General features: G+C 41.7%; 1 protein-coding gene across 1 annotated transcript in view; it reads right to left on the bottom strand.

The window, feature by feature from the left end:
- dcc (DCC netrin 1 receptor) overlaps positions 1-23,204 on the bottom strand; it is a 1,002,879-nt gene that overhangs the window by 521,978 nt on the left and 457,697 nt on the right. The gene's annotated exons all lie outside the window — the stretch shown is intronic.

The raw sequence follows: 23,204 nt of genomic DNA, 5'->3' as shown, positions 1-23,204 counted from the left end.
GACATTCGATTCTAGCAACAAGGTCTTGGACGCTGCAGACACCACACATATAAAAGTAGTGGCCATAAATGTCTGAGTAAGAAAGCAAGTGTTGATATTGCAACTGTCTTCTAAGCCAGAAGTGTATGGTTGGTACCAGTATTAAACTTCCTCACCCATACACGATCTGATGTGAGAAAGCTTGTTCTTTATTTCTGAGAGGTGTAAATTAGTAAGGTTTCCACCGGGAATCCCCAGCCTCAAGCAAATGGGTAGTGATTGTACGAACAGCTGCGCGAAGAGGAGTACACACTGTGCTTGGAATGGATGCAATGGGTTCTGACAGCAGGAGCCATGTTCCTCCCACTAGGGTCAGTGGCTCGTGCTTATACATCTTTATGGACAACCTCACAACCATCTGTCCATGTTCTTGCACTCAAACTGCCAGACTGCTGAATACATGCTTTGAAAATCTGCTTCAAGAGACAGAAATGTTACTTCTTGCCTCTCTTCTACCACTTTTCCAGTCCTATCTCAACCTGCAAAGATTAATTTTAACTTTCAATTTAGAGATACACCAGAGTAACAGGCCATTCAGGCCCAAGGAGCCCGCGCTGCCCAAATGTACCCTCGTGAACAATTAACCCACTAACCCGTACGTCTTTGGACTGTGGGAGGAAACTGGAGCACCTGGAGGAAACCCATGTGGTCGTGAGGAGAACATGCAAACTCCTTACAGAGAGCGGCGGGAAATGAATCCCAGTTGTCATAGTCATAGTCATACTTTATTGATCTGGGGGAAATTGGTTAATAGCGTTATGTAATAGCGTCATGCTGATCACTACACTACTGTGCCAGTCCTCTGACACGAGCTGCTATTGTTTTGAGGTTTATATAACGCAATCTCTGACTGTGTTTTTCAAAGGTCAATTTCTCACCACCATTAAACCCAATACCCTTGTGCGACTGAGCAAAGATATTACTCTGAGCAGACTGGGATAAAAGGTTTTGTGACTCCTTTAATGTGGTTTAGAACTCAGTCAAAATCCCTAAACTACAGATTGTGCAATAAAAACCTCCTGTTCTGATGGATTGCAGTTCAGGTAGTGAACTCTTATTGACAGATTCGGAATCAGAATCAGCTTTGTAATCCTTAAGGACTGATGCCTCAGAAAGGTGACATCCATCGTTAAGGATCCCTATCACCCAGGACGTGACCTCCTTTTATGGCTACCTTCAAGGAGGAAGTACAGGAGCCTGAAGGCACACACTCAATGTTTCAGGAACAGCTTCTTCCCCTCTGCCATCAGGTTTCTGAATGGACAATAAATCAATGATGGCAAGAAGGACAGGCAGGTGAATAGACATGATAATCTGCTGTGCGATAGAAATATAGCAAAATCGGTAACAGATACTGATCTAAATGTACTGTACTTAAATGCACGCAGCATTGGAAATAAAGTGGATGACCCTGTTGTACAGCTACAGATTAAAAGATATGATATTGTGGCCATCACCGAGTCATGGCTAAATGATGGATGTGATTGGGAGCTGAATGTCCAAGGATACACAGTGTATAGGAAAGATAGGAAGGTAGGTAAAGGGGGTGGCGTGGCCCTGATGGTAAGCAATGATATCAAATCACTAGAAAGAAGGGACATAGGATCAGAAGAGGTAGAATCCTTATGGGTTGAGTTAAGAAATGGCAAGGGTAAAAAGACACTAATAGCAGTTATATACAGGCCTCCAAACAGCAGTCGGGATGTGGACTACAAGTTACAGCTGGAAATAGAAAAAACGTGTCGGAAGGAAAATGTCAAGAGAATTATGGGGGATTTTAATATGAAAGTGGATTGGGAAAGTCAGGAAGGTACTGGATCTCAGGAGAGGGAGTTTGTAGAATGCCTATGGGATGGCTTTTTGGAGCAGCTTGTCCATAAGCCCACCAGGGGATCAGCTGTTTTGGATTGGGTGCTGTGTAACGAACCTGAGGCGATTAGGGAGCTGGAGGTAATGGAACCCGTTGGAAGTAGTGATCATAATATGATTGAGTTCAGTTTCAAATTTGAAAAGGAGAAGCTGGTATCAGGTGTATCGATATTTCAGTGGAACAAGGGAAATTACAGTGGTATGAGAGAGGAACTGTCCCAAGTAGATTGGAAGAGTAAGCTAGATGGAGGGACAGTAGAGCAGAATTGGATGAAATTCCTACAAGAAATAAGGAAAGTGCAGGAAAAATATATTCCAAGGAGAAAGAAAATCATGAATGGAAAAATGGCACATATGTGGCTAACGAGAGAGATTAAGGCTAAGTTAAAAGCAAAAGAGACGGTGTACAAGAAAGCAAAATTTAGTGGGAAAACTGAGGACTGGACGACTTTTAAAAACTTACAGAAGGAAACTAAGAAAGTCATTAGGAAAGAAAAGATAAATTATGAATAGAAGTTGTCAATTAATGTAAAAAAGGATACTAAGAATTTTTTAAATATATGAAGAGTAAAAGAGTGACATGGGTAGATATAGGACCAATTGAAAATGACGCTGGAGAAATTACAATGGGTAACAAAGAGATGGCAGAGGAACTAAATGAGTATTTTGCATCTGTCTTCACAGTGGAAGACATTAGCAACATACCTGATAGCCAGAGGTCTCAGGGAATAGAATTAGGTACAGTCAAGAGTACGAGAGAGAAAGTGCTTAAGAAGCTAAATGGACTAAGAATAGATAAGTCTCCCGGACCGGATGAGGTGCACCCATGGGTTCTGAAGGAGGTGGTTTTGGAGATTGAGGAGGCATTGGAAATGATCTTCCAGGAATCAATAAACTCTGGCATGGTTCCGGAGGACTGGAAGGTCGCAAATGTAGTTCTGCTGTTTAAGAAAGGAGGCAGGCAGCAAAAAGAAAATTACAGACCTATTGGTCTGACATTGGTAGTTGGAAAGTTATTGGAGTTGAACCTCAAGGACGAGGTTTTGAAATACCTCGAGGTGCATGACAAGATAGGCCCAAGCCAGCATGGTTTCATGAAGTGAAGATCCTGCCTCACCAACCTACTGGAATTTTTTTAGTTAATCTCGAATAAGATTGACAAGGGAGAGGCTGTGGATGTTGTGTATTTGGATTTTCAAAAGGCCTTCGATAAGGTGCTGCATAAGAGGCTGCTTAATAAGATGAGAGCCCATGGAATTATAGGAAAGATATTGGAATGGGTGGAGCATTGGCTGATAGGCAGAAAGCAAAGGGTGGGAATAAAGGGATCCTATTCTGATTGGTTGCCGGTTACTAGTAGTGTTCTGCAAGGGTCAGTGTTGGGGCGGCTACTTTTTACAATGTATATCGATGATTTACATTATGGATTAAATGATTTTGTGGCTAAGTTTGCGGATGACACCAAGATAGGTGGAGGAGCAGGAAGTGTTGAAGAAACAGAAAGGTTGCAGAGAGACTTGTTCAGTTTAGAAGAGTGGGCAAAGAAATGGCAGATGAGATACAATGTTGAGAAATGTACAGTTGTACATTTTAGAAGAAGAAATAATCAGGTAGATTATTATGTTGATGGGGAGAAAATTCAAAAATTGGAAGTGCAAAGGGACTTGGGGGTCCTCGTGCAGGATACCCTAAAGGTTAACCACTAGGTTGGATCGGCAGTAAATCGAATGCTATGTTGGCATTCATTTCAGGAGGAATAGTGTATAAGAGTAAGGAGGTGTTGATGAGGCTCTATGGGGCACTGGTGAGACCTCATTTGGAATACTGTATGCAGTTTTGGGCCCCGTATCTTAGAAGGGATGTTCTGATGTTGGAGAGAGTTCAGAGAAGATTTACAAGGGTGATTCCTGGAATGCAGGGGCTAACAGATGAGGAGCGTTTGTCGGCTCTTGGACTGTATTCATTAGAGTATAGAAGAATGAGAGGGGATCTCATAGAAACATTTCGAATGTTGAAAGGGTTGGACAGAGTAGATGTGGAAAGGCTATTTCCCTTGGTGGGTGAGTCCAGGACAAGAGGCCACAGTCTTAGAATAAAAGGGTACCCATTTAAAATAGAGATGGGGAGAAATTTTTTTAGCCAGAGGGTTGTGGATTTATGGAATTCGTTGCCACATACAGCTGTGGCGGCCCGATCATCGGGGGTGTTTAAGGAGGAGATTGATAGGTATCTAATTAGTCAGGGTATCAAGGGATATGGGGAAAAAGCCGGAAACTGGAACTAGATGGGAGAATAGTTTAGCTCATGGAGGAGCTGCGGAGCAGACTCGATGGGCCGAATGACCTACTTCTGCTCCTTTGTCTTGTAATCTTGTCAATGAATATTGCCACACTTTTTTTTTCTCTCTTCTTGCACTATTTAACATTATGTACATCTACACACACACACACACACACACACACACACACACACATACACACACAGTATACTATATATATTTACTATAATTTTACAGGTTTTTTAATTATTATTATATACCACAATATACTGCTGCTGCATAACAACAAGTTTCTTGATATATGCTGGTGATATTAAACCTGATTCTGATTCGGCCTCGTGTACCCCCACCCTGACAATAGTAAGCAGAAGAGGGCATGTCCCAGATGGTGAGGGTCCTCAGCAATGGACGCTGCTTCTTGAGGCACTGTCTTTTGACGATATCCTGGATGGTGGACAAGGTTGTGGCCGTGATGGAACTCCCTCTCAGAGCTTCCAAGAGTTTGATATATCCATAATGGGCACAGGTTCTTGGCCCTGTCCACAATTCCTCGCAATATTTAAGCTTTAATGACTTATAAGGCAGATGTATAATTGCCCAGTTGGCTAGTATCACAGGTAGATGCCAAGTGTTAGCCCATACCACCTAGCCCATCCTCTCACTTCCTTTGGCCAGCACCCATAGTGGTGACTTGCTGCCGATCAGATTCTCTGTTCTCTCTCACTTTCTCTTTTTTCTCTCTTTCTCTCCCTCTCTCATTTATTCCCTGTCTTCTTTCTCTCTCCCTTTTCTCTCTCTCTTTCTTTCTCAACATATCAGACCATATAAATTTAATAATTTTAACCTTTAAAGCCATTTTATTTACAGGGTGCAAGGTTCTCCTGTTCAGCGATCTGCCACTCGTTTACCCAAACGGACCTGTGAAATGTCTCCTTTGAACCTGGTATTGAAATAGCATCACGACAGTCCACAATGATGTTAGACAGTGAAACTCATTGCTTGCATACAGTATCTCTCATATGTGATGTTTTTCATCCAGTAAAACTACATCGCCATTGCTACTTAATGAATCAATAAGTGTAAAATACATTTGCAGTATCCCGTTCTCTGAGGATTGTCACTTTGTCATGGTAGTTGGGCTTCTAAGTTCCTGAGATCCCAGGAGTGCTGGACTCTGAAGGTTAGCCCCTGGTAGGGTCACCCATTGCAGAAAAGTCAAGGAGGAAGTTCTAGACAAAGAGCGATCCAACCAAGACCTCAGTGGTGGTGCTGGTGTGAAATGATGACACATCACAATGGCAGTGAAGGCAGAGAATGGCTGCAGCAGTCATCTTGCATACCGTGCCACGGGACCCTAACCCTGGTCTGTCAAGACCCATGCATCAGCCTCCCCATATTAAACAAAGTCAGGCACAGGCTGCCTCCGTGAAGGGAATAAGCCCTTAGTCGAACATTATATTTGACCCAACTGATTTCACTACTTAGCAGTATCAGTATTGTGGCAGCACGCTAGCATAGCACAAAGTGTTTCAGCGCCAGTGATCCAGGTTCAATTGCTGCTGCTGTCCATAAGGAGATTCTGTGTTGGCCTTGTGATCCCATCGACTGCATCCAGTTTCTCCAGTTTCCTCCCACATTTCAAGGACATGCAGTACATGTTCCGTGTGTTGTGGGCATGCTGTATTGGAGATGAAAGCAAGATGACACTTGCAGGCTGCCCCCAACAGCCTGATTTGATTTGACACAAACAACACATTTCACTATATGTTTCGATATTTTTGATGTACATGTGACAAATAAAGCTAATACTTATAACCTTTATCTATACCTAAAATAACAGGAATCCAACTTGATTCTTCAGCTAAAATCAAGCTACAATAGATTCCAGTTAATTGGAATATATTGGGACGAGTACGTTTTAGCCCAATTATGAAGCTGCCCCAATTAAACAAAATTTCATGGAAATAGTTTAATAAAGACAAACTACTGTTTAACTGGGTAACAAATTATGAAATACAGAACAAATTAGAGCACCACTAATATTATTAAGGCACTATTAAACGGTTCAAAGTTCTAAGTTCAAAGTACATAAATCAGAGTACATAAATACCACCACAGACAACCCTGAGATTTTTTTTCCTGCAGGAATGCTGAGCAAATCTATAGAACAGTAACTGTAAACAGGATCACTGGACAACAAACTGTGCAAATCCAAATATAAATAAATAGCATTAAATAACGAGCATGAAATACCAAGATACAGGCTCCTTAAAGTGAGATCATCGGTTGTGGGAACACCAGAAATAGAATGAGTGTAATTACCTATTCCCTTTTGTTCAACAGCCTGATGGTTGAGGGGAAATAGTTGTTCAAGAACCTGATAGTACAAATCCTAAGGCACTTGTACCTTCTACCTGATGGTAGAAGTCAGAAAACAGCATGACCTGGGTGGTGAGGATCTTTGATTATGGTTGGGAGGGTTTTACCCATAATGTACTGGGCTGAATCCATTACCTTTTGTAGGACTTTCCACTCAAAGATATTTCTGTTCCCATACCAGGCCGTACTGCAGCCAGTCAGTACGTTTACCACCATACATCTATAGAAGTTTGCCGAGGTTTTTGATAACAAGCCAAATCTTCTCAGATTCCTGAGGAAGTAGAGGCATTTCATGCCTGTTTTTGCAATTATTTTCACATGATGGGTCCAGAACAGGTCATCTGAGATAGTGACACCCAGGAATTTCAAATTGCTGACCCTCTCTATCTCTGATCCTCCGATGATTTCTGGCTCATGGACCTTTGGTTTCCCTCTCCTGAAGTCTACAATCAGTTCCTTGGTCTTATTGACATTGAGTGAGAGATTGTTGTTATTACACCACTCAGCCACATTTTCAATCTTCCTCCTGCATGCTGATTCATCACTGCCATTGACACAGCTCACAACAGTGGTGTCAGCAGCACGCTCATATATGATACTGTGTATTGGTTCCTAATAGTTATCGACAGAGCAATTCATCCAGTGTACTGTACCAAGTTCTTTTGATTGACTGTGAATGAACAAAATCAGTGCAGCCACCTAGTACAGATACTGGACTGCCTTCATTGCCTTCTTGTATGTAGCGGTGTCAAAACTCACTGCTTTACAACTTGGCATCCGTCCACCCAATACGATAACATAACACATGCATATGTAACTCACACTATTTAAAAGCATGGTGCGGTGTCTGACGACCACACAAGCGCACATGACTGATTCTAGTTAGAAACTGCTGCATCCTCCAAACCTTCTGTTTCATTGTAACATTCAAGATTATTGTTCATACCTTCAAATTCTTCATAGTTCTTAACATGTTGAAGTAGTGAAATCATTTCATTTTCACTCCCAGCCTTTTATAGCATCTCCAAGCCTGAATGTTTGAAACTGCAGTGAGCAAGGCAGTTCGGAATTGTCTTACTACTTATTTCTGATCAGCTATTAGTGACAGAAATCACTGTGATTTGAACACAAAAAATTGTTCACTCTAAACATGGTGTAGCTTCTAATGGCCGCACAAGTTCAAGCGACTGATGCTAGTTAGAAACTGTTTGGCAACAGTACCCTGTCCCAGTTAACCAGCATAGAGTCACAAACACCAGAAAATCTGCAGATGCTGGAAATCCAAGCAACACACTCAAAACGCTGAAGGAACTCAGCAGGCCAGGCAGCATCTATAGAAAAGAGTAAACATTCAATGTAGTCAACAGCAGCATCGTGTACCAAATTGGGTGGCGGAGTGGAGACACGTCTCTACCAAAGAAGGTGTAAGGCACTCCTTCCCTCCATTACCCTGCAGCTCACTATTGGACAAGGTGTAGCACCTGCTTAGCCCCCTGATCAGGGTCACATTGAGCCATGGGAGCAGGTGGTGGATGGCCGTATGAACAGCTGGTGCAGATCACAATTCGGTTATGCGACCACTGACACCAGGCAGACAACCTCTGAAGAGTATTGATAATGTCTGGGGTCAGTGGAAGAAGACAAAGGCAAACTACTTCCGTAGAAAAATTTGCCAAGAGTAATCATGGTCATACAAAGACCATGATCGCCCACGTCATACGACATGGCACGTAATGATGGTGAGTGTCTCAGATAAATGAAGAGAATTCCAGCTATTTTCTCTGTTAGTTTTTGTTCTTTAGGAGTTGTTCCAAATAAGTGGTTGCTGCAATTAACTGATGGCCCAATTAACTGTAATTCACTGAATTATTTTTGAAAGCAAGTGAGCACTGTTCATGTGTGTCAACATGCTTTAAAATTAAACCCAATGCTATAGTATTATTGCAATATAAATATTGAATTTTCACAACATAAGAGAAGTTGCTAAAACATTTTCAGAATAAAATAAAACTACTATCAGAAAAACAATCAGTTGATATAATACTGCTGCCAATTAAGGCTGATGCTCTGAAACCTCAAACAATTAAATCAAGTACTCTGGTATCTCTGCCAGGCAAATCAAATAATGCAGCATTGTCGGCAGTCAATTTTGATGAATTAAATCAGGGACTGAAATATCACCACCAGTCATATTGAGTTATACACTATCACAGTCAGTCAAATCAAATACCGAGGCACAAGAGATTCTGCATTATGCTGGAAATCTCAAATAACATACACACAAAACACTGTGGGATCTCAGCAGGTCAGGCAGCATCTGTGGAGGGAAATGAACCGTCAACATTTCAGGCTGAGACCCTTCACCAGGACTGGAAAGGAAGGGAAAAGGAGCCAGAATAAGAAGGTGGGCTGAGGGGAAGGAATACAAATTGGCAGCTGGTAGGGGAACCCTGGTGGGGGGTAAGGCGGGTAGGTGGGTGAGTGTCCATGATGAGTTACATCAGGATAGAAATATCACCACCAGTCACATCAATTTACTTATTACTGAGATACAGTGTGGAATAGGCCCTTCAAGCTGTGCCATCCAGCGATACCACAATTTAATCCTAGCTTAGTGAAAGGACAATTTACAATGACCAATTAACGTAGCAACTGATACATCTTTGGACTGTGGGAGGAGACCAGAACACTGGAAAGAAATCCATGTGGTCACGTAGAGAATGTACAAACTCCTTACAGGTGGTGGCAGGAATTGAACCCGATCCCTGGTACTGTAAAGCAGTGAGCTAATCACTATGCCACCGTGCTGCCATACAGTATCATAGTCAGTTAAATCAAGTACATAGGCACAAGAGATTCTGCTGATGCTAAGTAACACACACAATATACTGGAGGATCTCAGCAGATCAGGCAGCATCTATGGACGGGAATTCTTTGGGCCGAGATCCTTCATCAGGAATGGAAATGAAGCCGGAAGAAGTCAGAATAGGAAGGTGAGGGAGGGAAAGCAGTACAATGTGGCACATGAAAAGTGAGACCAGGTGAGGGAGGATATGGAATGATGTGAGGACAAGGAGGTGGAAGAGGGAAAGGGCTGAAGAAAGGAATCTGATAGGAGGAACTGAGTGGACCATGGGAGACAGGAGAAAGGGAAGGAAGAGGGGCACCAGGGGCAAGTGATAGGGAGGTGAGGAGAAGAGGAAAGCCAGAATGGGGAATGGAAAAATAAAGAAGGGGAAGTGGGAGGAATTACCAGATTTCGAGAAATCAATGTTCATGCAGGTTGGACACCACCCAGACAGAATATGCGGTGTTGCCCCTCCAACCTGGGAGTGGCCTCATTGTGGAAGTAGAGGTAGCCATGGACCAGCTGATTGGAATGGAAAAGATGAAGGCAGATTCATTCCATTCCTGTTTGCCTCTGAAATGCAGAGGCAGATAAACATCAACTACAGAGCTAGTCTGGAGTCAGATCAAGGTCAGACAAGGTTAATGTGGTAGGTTTACTGCCCTGAAGGGTCTTATTGAATCAAATGTTTATTTTAAATCTAATCATTTTATAGTCGAAATTACTGAGATTGTTTGTTTTTATTGACATAATTATTTGAACTTGCATCACACAGCATTGTGAACACATCTCTGCACGTCACGGAAGCAGCCTCTCTTCAATGGACTCTGTCTACACTACTCACTGCCTCAGTAAAGCAGCCAGTAAAATCAAAGACCCTACCCACCCCGAATATTCTCTTCTCTCCTCTCCCATTGGGCAGTAGTTGCAAAAACCTGAAAGCACATACCACCAGGCCCGAGGACAGCTTTAACTCCACTGTTATAAGACTACTGCTGCCATCAGGAAGAAGGTACAGGAGCCTCAGGACCGACACCAACAAATTCAGGAGCAGCTATTACCCCTCGACCCACTCACTTGACTTCACTCACTCCAAAACTGAACCAATGGGCTCACTTTCAGGGACGCTTCATCGCATGTTCTCGATATCTATTGTTTATTTATTATTATTGTTTATTTATTTCTGTATTTGTACAGTTTGTTGTCTTTTGCACACTATTTGAACATCCAAGTTGATGCAGTCTTTCATTGATTCTATTATGGTTATTATATTGCATGGAAGAGTGGAGATAGATCTCTACCAAAGGAGGTATAAGGCACTCCTTTCCTCCACTAGCCTGTAGGCCACCATGGGCAAGGTGTAGCACTTGATTAGCCTCCCCAATCAGGGTCACATGAAGCCATGGAAGCAGGTGGTGGATGGTCATATGAGCGGCTGGTGCACATCACAAATCCTGGTTATGTGACCACTGGCGCCAGGCAGACAATCTTCTGAAGAGTATTGATAATGGCTGGTGTCACCCATCTTGTAAAGATGCTGCCCAGAGAAGGCAATGGCAAACCACTTCTGTAGAAAAATTTGCCAAGAACAATCATGGCCACTATGATCGCCTACACCATACAACACAGCACATAATGATGATGATGATTCTATTATTGATTTATTGAATATGCCAGCAGGAAAATTAATCTCGGGATTGGATATGGAAACATATATGTACTTTGATAATAAATTTAGTTAGAACTATTGAATGTTCCCATACACGAGGAAATCTGCAGATGCCGGAATTTCAAGCAACACACATAGTACAATAAGATGGACTCTGGCACTCACAAGCTACTTTGTTTTCATTTCCCTGCACTTTCTCTGACGTTAGCTGCACTAAGTTGACCTGATAGAGGTGTATAAGATGATGAGAGGCATTGATCGTGTGGATAGCCAGAGGCTTTTCCCCCAGGGCTGAAATGGCTAGCACGAGAGGGCACAGTTTTAAGGTGCTTGAAAGGAGGTACAGAGGAGATGTCAGGGGTAAGTTTTTTTATGCGGAGTGGTGAGTGTGTGGAATGGGCTGCCGACGACGGTGGTGGAGGCGAATATGAGACTCCTGCATGGGTACATGGAGCTTAGAAAAATAGAGGGCTATGGGTAACCCGAGGTAATTTCTAAGGTAAGAACATGTTCGGCACAGCTTTGTGGGCTGAAGGGCCTGTATTGTGCTGTAGGTTTTCTATGTTTCTATGTTATTCTTTAGCCTTGTACTACCTCAATGCACTGTGTAATGAATTGATCTGTATGAATTGCATGCAAGACAAGCATTTCACTGTATCTTGGTACTTCTGACAATATAAACCAATTTACCAATTGGGACTTAAATTTATATTTCTGGAAGTCAGCTAGCTTGTCCAATAACATATCCAATTGCATTACCATAACCCCAGTCTAATGTACTGATATTGCTTTTGAAGTGATAACAACTCTATCTCAATCAGGTAATAAAGAACCATTTCCATTTTAATCAGGAGACACAGTTTCAATGTTTATTCACCTGTTAGATTAGCGTCACTGACAGTCAAGTCAAGAGGTGTCTAGCAAATCTTCTACATCATCTCAGCCACTTTTCTACCTGAGTCATTTTGATGGTACTGCTCTCATACCCAGCGTGCAATTTCATGCCATCATAAAACTCAAACAATCCCAAGTTCCACCACAAACTCATGCTATCAGTTCATCACACTTGTGCTTTCTGAGATCTTTTGGCTCAAGTTCAGCCCAGATTCCTCCAAAAGCATCCCAACTTTGTCGTAGGGTTTGGAGGTTTGCGTGCCTCAGTGACTCAGAAAGCTATGTCGGCTGGAGATAGAGCTTCATGCTTTGGCTCTTGGTAGGGTCACCCATTCCAAACAGGTCAAAGGGTGGAGGCCAAACTAATAGAGATCCATCAGTCCTCCAGGTTTGGGGGTTCAGCTCAGGGCTAACAATCCTGACTGGTCAAAGAAAATTGTTACAGAAACAGCAATGAAGAATTCTACTATATCTGTGTGTGACAGTCTTCCTAATTTAACCTGATTTCAAACTGGTTTAATTGTAACCTAAACACAGGGCAATTTACAATGTCCAATTAACTATTAACTGGTATGCCTTTGGACTGTGGGAGGAAACCGGAGCACCCGGGAAAAACCAAGTATTCCACCAGGGAGGAGGTACTGACTTGAATCAGTGGGTGCCAGGATTGAACTCCAAACTCTGAGCTGTAACAGTGTCACAATAACCACTACACTACTGTGGTATACCCCAACTGATCACTATTATCGGCTGTGATTTGGGTTACCTGGGCACAAAGCTTTTCATCTCACTACCTCTCTCCTCCATTAGAGAACTCCTAAAACTTCTGAATATATTACTTCTTCCACCAATTTTCTGCTCGTTTAACCAAGGATTTCTTGGGTGAAAAGATATAATTTCTAATAATAAATATATTGTAATGTATAATCATTTCTAATGTAATGTTCCATGTTCAAACCATAAGATATAGGAGCAGTATTAGCCATTTGGCCCATCAAGCCTGCCTCTCCATTGATCATGGCCTCTCAACCCATTCACCTGCCATCTCCCTATAACCTTTAATACTCTTACTAATCAAGAACATACCAGCTTCCGCTTTAAATATACCCAATAATTTGGCCTCTTCAACTCTTTGTGGGGAAGTATTCCACAGATTCAACACGCCCTGGCTAAAGAAATTCCTCCTCATCTCTGTTTCAAAGGGACATCTCTTTATTCTGAGGCTGTTCCCTCTGGTTCTAGACTCACTCACTACAGGAAACATCCTCTCCATGTCCACTCTATCTTGGCCTTTCAATATCCAATAGATTTCAATGAGATTCCCCCTCATTCTTCTGAACTCTCGGGAGTACAGGCCTAGAGCAATCAAGCACTTTCTCATATGTTAACCCTTACATTTCTGGGATCATTCCCATGAACCTCCTCTGGATTGTTCTACTTGGTAACATTCATGAAGACGTGTCTTGAATGAATCATCAACTCAATGGTGTTATCTAAATAAAGCAACCATTTTTCTAATACTGGATTCAATATACAAGGGTTATGTCTCTGACTTCATGGGGCTTTAATTTGTTCACGCTAGTAAACTGTGAACTGAAATGGTGAAGAAGTGCTAATTACACATTCATGGGAAGAGTTATTTTTAATCTCAAACATTTCAGGCTGTTCTCAGAGGCCACACACACAAATACTGGAGGAACTCAGCAGGCCACGCAGCATTAATGTATGTAAATGAACTGTTGATATTTTGGGCTGAGATCTTATATCAGGACCAGAAATTAAGACCCTTTCCAGTCCTGATGGAGGGTCTTGGTTCAAAATGTCGACTGTTCATTCTTCTCCACAGACCTGCCAGACCTGCCTGACCTGCTGAGTTCCTCCAGCATTGTATGTGTGCTACTCTCGATTTCCAGTATCTGCAGAATCTTGTGGATTTATGATCGGAGAGCACAGCTCCTTCCTATACCTAAAGATCCAAATGCTATTAAACTCTGTTTGTACAGTTGAACAGTGGAGTGCTGTTAAATTCAACACATGAGGTTGCCAGACTGGATGCCACATCACACAAATTTAAGGAGCCTCTCCCACTATCCTTTTTTCTCTCCTCCTCCCATGACTTTCCTAGTTTAGAATTCTATTAGAGCAACAGTGGTAAGTAGCCTTAATTTTAAATATGATCTAGTATAAATTGTACTTGAGGGGATAATCTTAAATTGAGAGAGAATGTCATTTTTAGCAACAAGTAACATAAAGCATTGGTAAGCTTAGACTTCCAGTCATTCCTTTGTGTAAAGCCGAGGCTGGATGCGACAACAAGTTTAACATTTCAGCCTCTGGGATGTACAACAAAGCCTTTGGCTTTGATCCCTGGATCACATAATCATTAAACCGCTTAAAGCAAAAGAGTGGTATTTCCTCCGTATTATAAGGGGCAGGAGGACCACCACGGAATTGAACATGCAGAGCCTGAAGGAATCTCTTGCATACAGCCTTGAAAATTGTGATTCTATGGATTACCATACAATATAGAACCTAGAACAGTACAGGCCCTTCAGCCCATGAAGTTGAGCTGCCCTTTTAACCTACTCCAATATCAACTTAACCCTTCCACATAGGCCTCCATTTTCCTATCATCTATGTGCCTATCTAAGAGTTTCTTAAATGTTCCTAATGTATCTGCTTCAACCACCACCCCTGGCAATGCGTTCCAGGGGCACACCACTTTCTGCATTAAAAAGCATCCTCTGATCCCCCCCCCCCACCAAACTTTCCTCCAATCACCTTCATACGATGTCCTCTGGTATTGCCATTACTATTCTGAGAAAAAGTGGTTGGCTGTCCGCTCTATCTATGTTTCTAGTGATCTTATACATCTATCAGGTCTTTTCTCATCCTACATCACAAAGGAGAAAACAATTACAAAATGCAGAATGAAGTGCAACAGTTACGGGGAGAATGCAGGTTGGGTAACATGCAGGTTCATAATAACCCTTTAAGCGACTCTAAGATCGATCTAACCCTTTCCTCCTACATAATTCTCCATTTTTTTAATCATCTATATGCGTATCTAAGAGTTTCTTAAATGCACTTAATACAGTATACCTTTCCCTATCGCCACCCCTGGCAGGGCATTCCATGCACTTATCACTCTGTGTATAAAAAAAAAATCTGCCTCCAAGATCCCCCTATACCAGGGGTTCCAGCCTTTTTTATGCCATGGACCAATACCAGTTAGCAAGGGATCTGTGGACTCCAGGTTGGGAACCCCTGCCCTGTACTTTCCTCCAATCTCCATTAAGTTATGTATGCTCCCTTGTAATAGTTATTTCTGTCCTGGGAACACGTCTCTGACTGTCCACTCGATCTGTGCCTCTTATCTTGTGCACCTCTATCAAGTCATCTCTCATCCTCCTTTAGTCCAAACTGAGAAGCCCTAGCTCACTCAAAATACCTTTGTAAAACCTGCCCTCTTTCTGGGATAGAATCCTACCATCGAGGACATCTTTAAGAGACGACGCTTCAAGAAGGCAGCGTCCATCGCTGAAGATCCTCACCATCCAAGTCATGCCTTCTTTTCATTACTTCTATCAGGAAGGAAGTACAGGAACCTAAAGAGACCACTCAACTTTTTTTGGAACAGTCTTTTCCCCTCCACCATCGGATTTTGAATGCTCCGTGAACCCATGAATACTATCTTGTTTTTAGATTTTTTTCCTTTTTTTATTGTATAAGTCATAGTAATTTTTGTGTCTTGCACTGTACTACTGCCACAAAACAATAAATATCATGATATATGTCAATGATAATAAACCTGATTCGGATTCTAACTCATGGACGTTATCAACATAGCAAACTCAAATCTACACAAATCGGAATGGACGTTTCACCCACACACCAGATTTTTAGTGTTTTAGTCAGAACTTTGTAGTTCTTAGTCATTATTGTAACCAGCAAATGTCAACGAATTGAACAGTGCCTGCCTGTTAATTATTTCCTTCCTATCTTTCCCCTTTAGGATGAGTTTTTCTGCAATTTGGGAAAGGATTCCCACCAGGTTCAGGAACAGTTTTTACCCCTCAACCATGAGGCTCCTGAACCAGAGTAGATAACTTCCCTCACCACAACTCTGAACTGACTTCAGAACCTATGGATTCACTTTCAAGGACTCTACAACTTACGTTCTCAGTATTATTTTTATTTGCAACAATTTGCCTTCAATGTTGGTTGTTCGTCCATTTTTGTCTGTTTGAGTATAGTTTTTTTGTAAATTCTATAGTATTTTCCCTGTGAATGTCTGCAAAAAATAATGAACCTCAGAGCAGTATATGGCAACACATAAATACTTTGATAATAAATTTACTTTGAACTTTGAACATTGGATATCTATATGAAAAGTTGAATCACAGAGAATGCAGAATTATTACATGGTCCTTTCCGAGACATAGCATTTTCTAAACTGTTATTTTTTCTTAATCCCAGCAAGGATGCTTTCATCCCTTCACATTGCAATTTCCCATTAGGAAAATATGCAATATTGGCAAACAGCAGGATTTCTTTTTCCCTGCAAGTTTTTTAAGCTTAGATCTCCTAGGGTCTCACAGAAACAGCATATTCAAACACTCGAAGAATCCAGTCAATTATGAAGGAGATAGTATCTCTCCCTCTACTGGCTGAACTCAGATATTGCAATGATATAATAAACCCCTCGTACTTCAGGTATTTGCATTTTCATTTGATCCTGCTCTTTGCCGCAATTTTGGTGGAACTGCAGAAACTGGCTCACTAAAGTTCAGTAGCGTTTCCCACCACCACTATAGGGACACTTAAGAGACTCTTATGGGCGCGTGGCCGAGTGGTTAAGGCATTGGACTAGCGACCTGAGAGAGTTCGAGCCCCAGCCGAGGCAACGTGTTGTGTCCTTGAGCAAGGCACTTAATCACACATTGGACAACATTGGTGTCATGGAGAGGGGAGACCTGTAGCATGGGCAACTGCTGGTCTTCCATACAACCTTGCCCAGGCCTGCACCCTGGAGAGTGAAGACTTTCCAGGCGCAGATCCATGGTCTCGCTAGTCTAACGGATGCCTTTACTTTAACAGATTCTTAGATAGGCACACGGATGATAGAAAAATGGAGGGAAGCACAACACTGTGGGCAAAAGGGCCTATATTGTGCTATACTGTTCTATGCTCTATGTTCTGTGTTGTAGAACATAGATTAATACAACACAGGAACAGGCACTTCAGCTAGCAATGTTGTGTTGAACCAATTAAATTAATAATCAAATGACCAATTAAATAAATCCCTTCTGCCTACACAATGTCCATATCCATCTACTTCCTCACATTCATGTGCCTATCTAAATATCTCTTAAAGGTCCCTAATATATCTGCCTCTACCACCACCCCAGGCAGTGCATTCCAGTCACCCACAACTCTCAGGGTAAAAAAAACTTAACTCTCACATCACCTTTGAAATCACCCACTCTCACCTTAAATGCAAGCCCTCTGATTTTAGACCTTTTACCCATGGTCTATGTTCTGTGTTCGATGTTCACGAAAGTTTCACGGGAGAATAGGAACAGCATCAAGAAGGTTCAAATCCAACGTTTATGACTTAAGTGGTCTCTCATGTGACATTATGATTCTTGGGATTTATCAGATCAGCTCTCTCAAACTGAGGAGCTAGACTGTCCAACTACAGGGTGCAAAATCAAACAACAGGATTCAAAATCAGGAGGTTAGTAACTAAAAAAAATCTGAGGGAATAATTTGATAGGTATCTACAGAAAGAGAGAATACACATTTTCCATCTATAAATTCTCATTAGCATAGAACAATACAGCACAGTATCTAAGCCCTTTGGCCCACAATGATGTAATGATGTTTAACCTACTCTGAGATCAATCGAACCTTTCCCTCCTGCATATCCCTCTATTTTTCTATCATCCATGATAGAACTTAGAACATTACAGTATAACACGGGCCCCTTGGCCCACGATGTTCATGAGGAATCTTTTCAAGCAGAGAGAAGATTGAACAAGATTGCCATGTGATTTTCCTCACGTTCTTCCCAGAGGTTTCTTGTTCATGTATCTCACCAGCCAATCATGTGACAGCAACCCAATGCATAAAAGCATGGCTGGTGAGCTATTTGCATTGATGAGCAGGTGTACAGGTGTACCTAATGAAGTGGCCACTGACTGTATCTCCTGATAGACTTGAAACTTGTATCCAATGGATGCAGGTGACTTGATGTCACTTATATCACATTTCTTCCTCATTCTGATGTTTGCTCTGATGTAAGTGACTTTGGCTATGGACTGATTACTGGTGCCAGTCGGGATGGTTTGAGTATCTTTTTTATGCCATGGACAAATACCCTTAAGGAAGGGGTCTGTGCTCTATGGATAGGAACCCCTGCTCTAGAGTTTACTGAGAATGGTGTGAAAAACATCCGGTCAGTGGCAATTCAGTGGGTGAGACCACCTGGATAATGCGAGAAGTCAGAGGAGACTGGCCAGATTGGTTCAAGCTGACAGGAAGGTGTCAGTAACTCAAATAACCATGTGATACAATAGTGGTGTGCAGGAGCACATCTCTAAATGTACAACACGCCAAATCTTGAAGTGGTTGGGCGGATGCAGCAGAAGACCATGGATACACTCCGTAGCCACTTTATTAGGAGCAGGAGGTATCTCATAAAGTGGCCACTGAGTGTATTCTTCCAGTTAGGCACCAACTAATAGCTACAAAACAGCCAGCTTTGTGGAAGGCCTTGCTTCAGTGCCTCATAAGAGGATAGACCATTTACTTGTGAATCCCTGGGTGGACTGATTTCAAATCTGCCAGTCTGTGAGTGGGTAATTTGTAGCAGAAAATCGTAAAGCCAGCTGCTCTTGGCAACCCTTGAGAATTTTTCAAGTAACAATCAGGGCTGGATCCTTCGCAGACATTGTGTTGCTTTGCAAGGCACAGAGCCTCACTTTGTCAAATGAATAAAACATCTTCCTTTAGATTGTCCATTTATGAGGTTCTGTCACCATAGTTACCAGAATGCAGAGACGCAACATGTTTGCACTGAAAACTCTCTACTGCACTTCAGAAATGTCAGTCAGTTTCTGTAGTGTGTTTTCAGGAAGCAGGTCAGCACTTAATTGAACAAAAACATCATAGAACGTAGAACATACAACTGCACAGACCTTTCAGCCCACAATGTTGTGCCATCTCTTTAACCAATTCTGAGGTCCATAGTAACTGTGCAAAAGTCTTAGAGGACCACAACCTTGCCGTAGTTTGGAGGTTTGCCTGCCTCAATGGTCTGGAGAGCTATGTTGGCTGAAATCAGACTTTATGCTTTGACTCTTAGTATGGTCATCCATGCTGAACAGGTCAAAAGGTAGAGGCCAGAGTAAGAGTGGTCGACTGGTCCTCCAGGTTCGGGGGTTCAGCTCAGAGCCAACAGCCCTGACTAGTAAAATAAAATTGTTATGCTTACAGCAGTGAAGAATCCTTCTACATCTGAGTACGACGGTATTCCTGAGTCTCTACCCGAAACTTGTATGAGTGACAGTAGTGAAAACTGAGCGGAAGCTACTGATACAATGAAGGAAGCCTTGAACAATGCCAACATGGAGGACTTCCATTGTTGCCCTAAATGCCAGCGGCATAATGGGCAGTAAGATTTCCTATAGTTACCAGGATGCATAGATACAACGCATTTACATTGAAAACTCTCTTTTGCACTTCAGAAATATCAGTCTGGTTCTGTAGTGTGTTTACAAGAAACAGAACAACATAGAACATAGAACAGTACAGACCCTTTAGCCGATAATATTGTGCCATCTCTAAGTTCTACAGTACTGTGCAAAAAGACTTAGGCACTCCAGCAATATATACGTGACTAAAACTTCTACACAGTACTGTATCTAATCACATACTCCCACATGGCCCTCCATTTTTCTTTCACCCATGTGCCTAAGGGTCTCTTAAATTTCCCTAATGTATCTGCCTTGACCATCACACCTGGTCTTGCTTTCCATAAACCATAAGGCAGAATTAAACCATTTGGTCCATCGAGTCTGCTCTGCATTTCATCATGACTGATCCGATTTTCCTCTTAGACACAATCTCCTGCCTTCTCCCTGTATCCCTTCAAGTTCTGACCAATTAAGAATCTTTCAACCTCTCCATGAAAATACATAAAGACTTGGCCTCCACAGCTGCTTGTGGCAAAGAATTCCACAGATTCACCACTCTCTGGCGAAAGAAATTCCTCATCTCCATTCTAAAAGGACATGCCTCTATTCTGAGATTGTGTCCATGAAGCTGCCACTCTCTGAGCAAAACTTTGGGTATCAGCCTGAGACTTCAACTGCTTATTCATTTCCATTGATACTGCATGACCTGCTGGGTTCCTCCAGCATTTTGTGTGTGTCACTTTGGATTTCCAATATCTGCAGAATTTCTTGTGTTTATCTTAAAGTTATGCCCCTTGTATTAAACATTTTCTCCCTGGAAGAAAAAAGATCCTTAGCTGACAATTTGATCTATGCCTTATATCATCTTGACTGCTTCTATCAAATCTCCTCTCATCTTCCTTTGCTTCAGAGAGAAAAATCCTAGCTCACTCTACCTAAAATCATAAAACATACTCTCTAATCCAGGCAGCATATAAAAAACATTTATGAATAGACATAGAAAACGAGCAAATGAGCCCCATCTTTTCTCAAAATCAAATAAAGGTTCAAAGGTTCGACTTCTAATTTTCTCCAAACTAAGACATAGCATCACTTGACAGAACCATTGTGACAAAGTGGGAGCTGATGTATCCTTCCACTTCAACAAAATGGCCCTCCTAGCTATCAATGTAACAAGTGCAATAACATGTTGGTCAGACACTGAAATACCATGAATATTTTGAGGAACTATTCCAAAAAGCACAGTTAATTTATTAGGTTGTAAATTAATTTTAAGTGCTTTAGAAATTGTTGAGAAAACTGACTTCCAGAACTGTTCCAATATAGAGCAAGACCAAAACATACGTGTCAGTGTAGCTATCTCAGTTTTACATCTATCACAATGACTATCAACATTAGGAAAAATTTTAGAAAGTCTCTCCTTTGTCAAATGATAACGATGTACAATTTTAAATTGAATCAATGAATAGCTAGCACAAATTGAAGAAGAGTTAACCAACTTCAATACCTGCATCCAATCCTCCATCATAAAAGTCAAATTAGGTTCCTTTTCCCAATCCTGTTATTATCATTTGAGTTAATTGATATAATTTTTCCACGATCTAATTGTAAACTCTTTTAGTATATTTTCTTTTCTTGCTGGCGGTTTGATGTTTATTTTTAGAAGCTTTTTGTATGACGCATGGCTCCGGGGTTGTACACCTAATGGGTTCTCTTTTTTTCCTCTCTCACATTCCTGCTTAGTAGGTTTTTTTTGTTATCACAAAATTTTGTTTTCAATCTTTAAGATGATGGGGTTTTTTTTGAGGCATTGTAAGTGTTGTTACTTCGATGTACTCATGTTATTTTTCCTATATATATATATATATATATATACAATAAAAAGATTTGAAAAGAAAAAGAAAACATAGAAAACCTACAGCACAATACAGGCTCTTCAGCCCACAAAGCTGTGTCGAACATGTCCTTACTTAAGAAATTACCTAGGGTTACCCATAGCCCTTTATATTTCTGAGCTCCATGTACCCATCCAGGAGTCTCTTAAAAGACCCTATCATATCCGCCTCCACCACCGTTGCAGGCAGCCCATTCCACGCACTCACCACTCTCTATGTAAAAAAACTTACCCTTGATATCTCCTCTGTACCTACTTGAAAGCACCTTAAAACTGTGCCCTCTTGTGCTAGCAATTTCAGCCCTGGGAAAAAACCTCTGACTATTCACACAATCAATGCCTCTCATCATCTTATACACCTTTATCAGGTCACTTCTCATCCTCTATTGCTCCAAGGAGAAAAGGCCAAGTTCACTCAACCTTTTCTCATAAGGCATGCTCCCCAATCCAGGCCACGTCCTTGTACATCTCCTCTGCACCCTTTCTATGTTTTCCACATCCTTCCTGTAGTACTCCAAGTGGGGTCTGACCAGGGTCCTATATAGCTGCAACATTACCTCTCAGCTCTTAAACTCAGTCCCATGATTGATGAAGGTCAATGCATCGTATGCCTTCTTAACCAACAGAGTCAACCTGCGCAGCAGCTTTGAGTATCCTAAGGACTCAGACCTCAAAATCCCTCTGATCTTCCACACTGCCAAGAGTCTTACCATTAATACTATATTCTGCCATCATATTTGACCTACCAAAATGAACCACCTCACACTTATCTGGGTTGAACTTCATCTGCCACTTCTCAGCCCAGTTTTGCATCCTATCAGCGTCCCGCTGTAACCTCTGGCAGCCCTTCACACTATCCACAACACCTCTAACCTTTGTGTCATCAGCAAATTTACTAATCCATCCTTCCACTTCTTCATCCGGGTATTTACAAAATTCACAAAGAGTAGGGGTCCCAGAACAGATCCCTGAGGCACACCACTGATGACCGACCTCCATGCAGAATATGACCCATCTACAACCACTCTTTGCCTTCTGTGGGCAAGCCAGTTCTGGATCCACAAAGCAATTTCCCCTTGGATCCCATAACTGCTTACTTTCTCAATAAGCCTTGCATGGGGTACCTTGTCAAGTGACTTGCTAAAAGCCATATACACTACATCTACAGGGGTTATACAAATAGTTATCCAAAGCTGATCACTTATTCTGCGAGGGTCACTAGCAAACTCAAGTGCAGGAATTACAGAGACTTTGGCAATTCAAACAAAACTAAAAAATGATTGCAGAATATTAATAGAAAAACTAACCAGAGCTCACACAATCTATACAGAACATTGACAAACAGATTGCACTGACAATACACAGAAGATCTCGGTCTGAGGTACACCTGAGAAGGAACCACAATGACCCAATGAAGATGGCTTGGCATGCCCCTCTGAAATACACCCTGGACCACATAGTAATCCCAGACCCATCGGATAACATAAGTGACGAGTCGAAGCAATAATCCTCAAAAACAACAGCAATAGAAAAGCTTGAAAATACCGTGAAATTCAATTATCCGAAATTGAATAAAACTGATAAATAAATGAGACACCTGCAAAACAAAGTGAAAATCCAGGGCCAGCACAAAG

Source organism: Mobula birostris, chromosome 3, assembly GCF_030028105.1.
Source record: "Mobula birostris isolate sMobBir1 chromosome 3, sMobBir1.hap1, whole genome shotgun sequence".
Taxonomy (NCBI): domain Eukaryota; kingdom Metazoa; phylum Chordata; class Chondrichthyes; order Myliobatiformes; family Myliobatidae; genus Mobula; species Mobula birostris.
The sequence above is the reverse complement of the archived record's forward strand: the minus strand, read 5'-3'. Positions and strand labels throughout refer to the sequence as shown.